Source organism: Morone saxatilis, unplaced genomic scaffold (assembly GCF_004916995.1).
Source record: "Morone saxatilis isolate NCDOM2014 unplaced genomic scaffold, NCSU_SB_2.0 Contig19, whole genome shotgun sequence".
Lineage (NCBI taxonomy): Eukaryota > Metazoa > Chordata > Actinopteri > Moronidae > Morone > Morone saxatilis.
The window spans coordinates 336,515-344,669 of NW_023339751.1; the positions used below are offsets into that span (position 1 = coordinate 336,515).

Here is an 8,155-nt window from a genome sequence, read left to right on the forward strand (position 1 = left end):
TCAGTTTTACAGACAATTGGAACGACACACCCACCTGGATAATGTAACCGTGGAGGCGGAACAGGAAGTGCAGTGGGATTGCCTCTCCTGATAGGGTGTCCAAACTGGCCAATCGCGGGTCCTCTCCTCGCAGCTCCAGCAGGTCGAAGCCTTTTTGTTCTGCAGCCAATAGGAAGCCGGGCTAACAGAGAACAAAACTCATTAAATAAATGTAGAAATATTTATATTTATGTACCAACAAAATAAAGTCATACAAAATATATATTACATTTAAAAGCACAAAGATTCTTATCGTTATTTCCAATTTTGTGTCGGGACCATGAACACATCACACACTCACGTCATACTTCCACAGGTTGGCGTGCAGAGCAAAGGACGTGATTGGTCGGCCGGTGCACAGGAAGCTGCAGTGTGGCTCACGCACCAGCCTGTCGCGCTGCCGCAATGCATCCTGGGAAAGCAGCGTGAGCGCCGCGGTGTCAACGAGGAAGAGTGGGAGGCCAAAGCGCTGTGCTACCGCCAGAAACAGCTTCACTGTCTGCTGCACGGAGACAAAGGGCGGTTACTATGGTAACGGTGAGGGGGCGGGACCAACAGTGGTGCTGACTCACCCATTGGACGTCATTGGCGCTCAGGTGACCTGTTCGGCTCAGGATGTGCGGGCCAGGCTGCAGAAGAAAGGCATGATGGGAAATTCTAACTAAAACGTGATCATTTTGAAATGTGGACACATTTATGTTTCAGCCTCCTGATTGGTTGGTGGCGATTTGACACTCACATCGTGTTTGATTCCAAAAAATCATAATTATATATAATGATCAATATTAGCTTCTACTAATATTTATATTATATGTACTGATATAAAATGTAAGATAATAAAAAAATATATTATTATCCTCATTATTATTATTAGTTACTTTTGCATTTGTTGTTTTTTTCTTTTGTAGACACTAGGGGACACCAAGCACCAGACCAAGCTTTAGTTAGGTTAAGGATAAAACAGCAGGTGGGTCAGTGAACGCATCAGGAAGGGATTTGTTTTTTACCAAGATTTTTTTTTCATTTGTTGTTCACTCAGAAGTTGTTTTTTTCATCCCTTTATTAACAACCAATGAAATACGATGACAAACTCACTTTGTACAAACAAACAATTCTCTTTCCCCCCTAATCGTGGATCACAGCTCCCACAGTAAAATCAATCCTCGTCAACACAATGAGAAGAGATTCTAATAATAAGCAGGTAACAACAGCAACAAAAGGACAATAAGAGAAAAAGAAACACTGAAACTGAACAGGGAGTTACAATAAATCATATTCAGACCTTAGTGCACATAGAATTGAATTGAATTGAATTGAATTGAATAGTCTTCGGCCATTTTTGACTTTTCTTATACATGCTCATTATTAAGTTCCTGCCATTTATGTATGTAATATTTTGTTATAATTATAATATTTAAATTAGTTTATTTTTCAGAATTGCTCCAATTTCAACAGATTCATAAGAAAATAAATCTCTATTGACGGATTTGGAAATGAGTCAATCATGAAGTATCTGTATCACAGGTATAAAACAGGTGCTCTGTTGTTGATCACAGGATTAATAAATCCTTTCATTTGAACAATATATTTTATTTAATGTTTTAAAATGGATTTCTTTATATTTGGGGGGAATTTTGTTCTTATAGCCAATAAATTGGTTTTCCTACATTAATTAAACCAGGGAACATAGTATTTATCAAATATTGCCTCAGAAATGTATTATTGCAACTTCTGTCTCAGAAATCAACAGAGCCAAGTTTAATATTTTTTAGGTATTTAAAAATCTCAAAATCTATGGCTATAATCCCACCATCTTCATAGTTTATATGCTTTTTAATATAATGATGCTTATTTTTCCAATAAATTAAAAATGTATTTAGTAAAATTCTTTGATAATTTTAGGAGATATAGCTAAGTAGTATGCAGGATAGATCATCCTAGATATGGTTTCCATTTTTGTCAGTCTCTTTGTAACCAGTTGTTCAGCATTTTCTTACATTTAACAGTATTTTGGATATTCTTATTCTCACAAGTGTCTGAACATTTGGTTATCCAAATCACGAGGTATGGAGTATCTTTTTCAACAGGTATGGTATATAGTTCACATTTGTCAAGGTTCAAATGCAGACCAGAAGCTTGGCCAAAGGGATTTTTTCTTTTAAAAAAAGTCATCAGCAAACAGACTTACAGTGAACTGTTTACCATTTATGTTTAATTCCTCAATGTTGGAATTCTTGATTAGAATAGCCAATAATTCACTAACTGTAATAAACAAAAGAGGTAAAATACTCCATCCCTGTTTTACGTGTCTTCCTACACTTAAAATCTGGGCCCGGTGCCTTCTGGGAGGAAAACACCGCTGTTAATGCCTGTGTGCTGGATCTCTGCCTCAGAGTAACTCAGCACACTCTGACTGACACAGTCAGTGCCTGTGCACGCTCATATATAAATGTTAAACTATTCCTTTAACTCTGTGTAACCCAGTCTGCTGACTTGTGTTCTGTGTATTCACATGTTCATCTCACCTGTCGTAAACTGCTAAACTGACTCCAGACAAAGTTCACTGAGAAGTCTTTATACTGATGTTTATATTCTGGTTTCTTCCCCAGGACTGCAGCCTGAAGGAAAACAGACCTTAAAAGGTAAACAGAGAAAGAAACAAGAAATCAAGAATCATCTTTCCTTAATTAAAGTAACTTCTTTTGCTGATGACTCTCTTGTTTCTGTTCAGAGTCTGAGTCTGTCAGGTTGGTGGGAGGAGACAGTCGCTGTGCAGGAACACTGGAGCTGAAACATCAGGATGAATGGAGACCAGTGATTGGCTCTGACTGGACCCTGAAGGAAGCCACTGCCGCGTGCAGAGAACTGGACTGTGGCTCTGCTGTTTCTGTAGGAGAGAGAAAGGAGTCTTCAGACAGACCTGTGTGGAGGATCTGGTCAGACTGTATTAAGTCTGGATCTGCTCTGAGGGAGTGTGCAACATCAGAGTTCTCTTCCACCATCCTGAATCTCACCTGTTCAGGTAATCCCATCAGTGACATAATTTATGATGGTAATGTCCATACGTTGACACACACACACACACACACACACACACACCTGTAGAGATGCCAGTTTGCCTCCTGGGTTCTGCCCTGGTACACTGATGTGTATTCAATGTAAATGTGATGGGAACATTGCTGCAGTCTGTGCTGTTATAAAGATGTGTTCTGTTGTTAATGATGAACTTCTGTTGGAATTGTTCTGAGTCCAGTTTGAATCACTGAATTGTTGTTTGATGTTTTATTTTTGTCTGCTGTCTTTTATCTCTCTCTATTTTATCTTCTATTATCTGTCCAGACTCTGTCAGGCTGGTGAAATTGGACTAGTCAGTTCCTCAGCCAGACCATCTGAGAGGTGAAAGGCTCTGACCCAAGTCAACTAAACCAAGCGGTAAACGCTCCTCACAGTAAGAGAGTGACACACACACGACCTAGTGGAAGATGACTTTGCACCAGCATGGATGGGCAGACAGGTGCTCTGAGTGAAGACATACGGCTGTTGGGGCTCCTTCAGTCTCCAGGGGGGCGCTTCATGCATGCGAGAAGTGGAAGTCATCCTAATGTGGACCACAAGAAGCTATCCAGGATTGTGGAGGGCCCATTGGAGTCTAGTATCTACCCTCGACATGGTAGAAGCTCCAAGGCTTCACGGCTAGAAGACACACTGCTCCCACCTGGAAAAAGCTAGTTGGACTCCTACCCGCTGCCCACGTTAGAAGAGGAGCTTGCAAAGACTACTGATTGGTTCATTTCTGTTCTGATGAAACTCACTTTATTCTTTTACTGATGACTCTCTTGTTTCTGTTCAGAGTCTGTCAGGTTGGTGGGAGGAGACAGTCGCTGTGCAGGAACACTGGAGCTGAAACATCAGGGAGAATGGAGACCAGTGATTGGCATTTACTGGACCCTGAAGGAAGCAGCTGTTGCCTGCAGAGAACTGGACTGTGGCTCTGCTGTTTCTGTAGAACGGAGAGAGTCGTCAGACAGACCTGTGTGGTGGATCACCTCTGACTGTGTTCAGTCTGGATCTTCTCTGAGGGAGTGTGCAACATCAGATTCCTCTTCCTACATCCTGAATCTCACCTGTTCAGGTAAGCCCATCAGTGACATCATCAATGACATAATTAATGACAGAACACACACACACACACATACACACAAACACACTACTTACTGATGTTAGTCCAGCCCACCAACCAAGGAAGCTACAGATATGTTTATCACGTCTATGTTTTCTCTCATAACTTCTCCTCTGAGAGCCGTCTGCTCTCTCTCACTGTCTCAGGAAAGGTGGAGCAGAGAAACTGAAATATTATTATAATAATTATAATAATTATAACTGACTGTTTAAAAGATGATCAGCTGACAACATTGAGTCCATGCATGTTGTTTCCTGAATGAAAGTCTGTCTGACTGCTGTCATTGTTTTACACATCATCTAGTAATGAATGTGCTGTGTCATCCAAACAACCCTAATAAATGAACTGGCAGCAGCACAAATATCATCCACAGAAATGTTCCTAAGCAGGGTCCATGAAGCAGTCATAGCTCCGGCAGAAAGAGCTCACAGCCTCCTGAAGGCTGGAACCCACAGTTTTTATAATCCAGTACCAGAGCCTCCAGTTCCCACAGGATAGATGCTGGTGAGGTCAGGGCTCACCTTGAGCTTGTAGGTCTTCCTAAACCCCTTAGTTCTGTCTGTGTAGATGCATCAGGCTTGCACAGGAATTAACAAGTTTACCCACCGATGGCTCTCGGTGGCAAAAGGCATAGGATGAAAACCCAGCAGCAGTAAGCCAGCTGTAATCTTGTGTTCCAACCAAACGCAAGCTAACTTTCACCCTCCATTATGTTTATTCACCGGATCATTTGTATTTACTCATGTGAGCAATGCCAGTAAACAACTGACCTTTAACCTGGTTTACTAAAGCGAATGAGACCAAAATAAAAAGATTTTGCTGTAATTTAATGTCAATAAACCGATCAAACTGATGCTGACATAACAACAATGGGGGATTTGTAAGAAGTCTGAATAGATCCTTTGCACAACAGATTTTGGAAGAAAACCAACAGTTCTTATCATCAGAGTGGTCGTCCTGCTGCTGACTCTGCTGTTGGTGACCACCGCCCTCTGCGTCTACTGTAAGGTACTGACACTATCTGCCATTAAGAGTTATTATTTACTGAAATACAAAATACGAAAGCACTCAGTCTGAGTTTATTGAACTGAACAGAGGACTCATGCTGTCATGTCCCTCCAGGCCTGCAGGGGGCAGAATCTGGGCAGACAGGAGAACATCGAGCTGGATGATTATAACCTGGGTGTTCCTGCAGCTGGAGGAGGGCCGACTGAAGAGGAAGGAGCTCAGGGAGCAGAGTAGGACCTCCAAGGAGCTCTTCTCACATCCACATGGATTCACGGCTGACAGACAACCATCAACTCAGTCAAGGATTTTACATTTTTATCCTCATATTGGCTGAAATTATTATATTACATTATATTTGTATTACTCTGAGCATGAAAAGACCAAAAACAACAACATGTTGTCCGTCTCTCAATACTTTCTGACTTCCTGTGTGTGGCTCTCAGCTCCAACCCTGTTTGTTCCTACTCAAGGCGTAAATCTTTAAAAGCACCTCACAAATATAGTTTCATTAGTAAACTAGACTTGAAAGCAGGAATACTGAGGTCCAAACACCACAATTCAAAACCAAAGACACACTGACCCAGACTGGCCAGGAATTTGGGAGTGTTTGTCATTTTGGAACAATGTTGGCCAATAATGTTAAATATTATATTAAAATAAAAGTTAAATAAAAGACACATTTAGCTAAAATCTGTGTAAAAATAATCATAATTCAAATGGGAGCAAAAAAATTATTTCTTATACACAGTTGAAATCAAGTTTTTTTTTTGTATAGTAAGTAAGACTTTTGTTTAATTTCATGAAATCATGAAGGATTTAGTTGATTTGAACAATTCATTATGTTCAGATACTTTTAGTAATTTAACCTTTTGCTTGTTTTTTTACAGTGAAGATTTTTTTTCATACAAATTTTGCTTTCTGATTTTTATTATTTTGTATGAATTTTATTTGTGATTTTGGGAGGGAAAAAATTAACAAATGGGAGCAAAAATGTAAAAATATATTTGGTCTTGAAATGAAAAATCTTGCTCTATTTTAGTTTAACAATTCAGCATTTTGATTGTTTTAGTAAATAAGGATTTTGCTAATTTTCATACAAATATACTTATTTTTGTAAATATGGATTTGCTTATTTTAGTAATGAAGCCTTTTTCTTATTATTTTACAATTAAGGATTGTGTTTATTTCATATGAATTTTGTCTGCTTTTATATTTTGTATGAATTTTGCTTAATTTTGTGATTTAGCTTGTTTGGTAGAATTTACTTTGCTTAAAGGTCCAGTGTGTAACATTGAGGAGAATCTATTGTTGTTATCACACATTTTGCAGCCACCTTAGCTTATCCTACACGCTTGGAAGGCAAGCAGTGTTCAGTTGGTTGCAGTCTACAATTTCACCTTTAGATGCCACTAAATCCTACACACTGGTTCTTTTTACTTATTTCGTATGGATTTTGTTTTTAATGTTGATGTGATTAAAGCTACAGTAGGTAATGTGAAAAAAGCTAGATTTTGACAGTATCCAACTGAAAAAAACCCACCAACTCCCTTCAGACCTCCCTCCAAAGCCTCTTCCCGAAAACACAGGGACATGTAGTGCCTGACATCATTTCCTATGAGTTCATCCAGACCAAATTTAAATGATTGGCGGCCACAGATACCCGATTGTTGTTTTTTTTCAGAGCATTTGATTTATTGATTAAGAGAATTTTAACAAATATAACAAAAAGATTTTTCTGAAATACATTACTAAGGATTTTTTAAATTAAGGATTAAGCTAATTTTGTATGAATTTTACATATTTTCTTAATTAAAGATTTTGCTTGTTTGGTGTGAATTTTGCTGATGTACAGGTTCATAGAGTTTTATTTTGATCTTTGGCCTCAAATATAAAGCTCGCAAACTAGCCTCTCCAGCTGTCTTTCACTGATTTGCGAGGCCTAAACCAAGCACTGACATAAGGTCTTTATATTTGAGGCCGAGGTCAAAATAAGCTTTATGAACGTCTCCATAGCTTTGGTTTGCTCTTTCCACAAGTACTTTTTGACGCAGATATTTTTTAGGGGAGATTTTCACCCACCTGTTTTGTTTCTCCCCTATGGGGTCTGTTATATTGGGATTGAGGATTTTGCTTATTTCATATACATTTTTGCTTACTTTCATAATCAAATACTTTACTTATTTTTGCAATTAAGGATTTTGCTTGTTTCATACAGATTTTGCTTAACCCCTAGTGACTAACGCCTAAATACAAAAATGACTCTCATTGACTCATCTCAAAAGCTGTAAGAGTTATATATAAAAGATAAGTTATCAAATACTTAGTACCATTGGATTCAACTACAACTTTAATAACGTGCTTTGACCCAGTGCAAATCTGATGTTCAACAAGTCAAATTAAGGTGTATATATTAGGCATGATAAATATGTGAAATCAAACATTTTGAGTTTGTGGTGTGTAGCCACTGGTCTCAGCAGTTTCCACAGCAGATTTTGTATTGTTTTTTTTATCTCAAATAAATAAAAATCTGTGGGGCTTAAAAAAAAGTCATTAGTCATTAATTGGTCAAGGGTTAGGGTTAAGGTCCATTTCATAGATCACTGTATGACTGTATCACTACTATTTACTATGTTCAAAAATGACAGCAGTTGAGTAAAGATTTGCTTATTTCATATGAATTTGTCTCATTTTTGCTGAAAAAAATATAATAAAAGAGCTAAACTATGCAAGTGTGAATGAGCTGAATTGAAGTGTTTCATAGGATATTTTTTTTTGGGGGGGGGGGTTGATTTGGTTTCTTTGACTTACTATCTAATTTTTACCAGAATAGAGCTGATCATCTGACCAGGATTTTAAATTCTATTCTAAATTTTACAGGGAGTGCAGCGTTCTGAATTAATTGGAGCGTTTTAATGGACTTATTAGGGC

At 38.4% G+C, this 8,155-nt stretch overlaps 1 long non-coding RNA gene across 1 annotated transcript; it reads right to left on the bottom strand.

Moving 5' to 3' along the window:
* Nucleotides 1-25: 25 nt before the first annotated feature.
* On the bottom strand, nt 26-678 carry LOC118329875. Its single transcript, XR_004796801.1, has 3 exons — nt 612-678; nt 341-541; nt 26-181 (listed from the first exon to the last, which is right to left on the bottom strand). It is a non-coding gene; the product is annotated as an uncharacterized LOC118329875 (long non-coding RNA).
* Between the last annotated feature and the right edge of the window lie 7,477 nt (nt 679-8,155).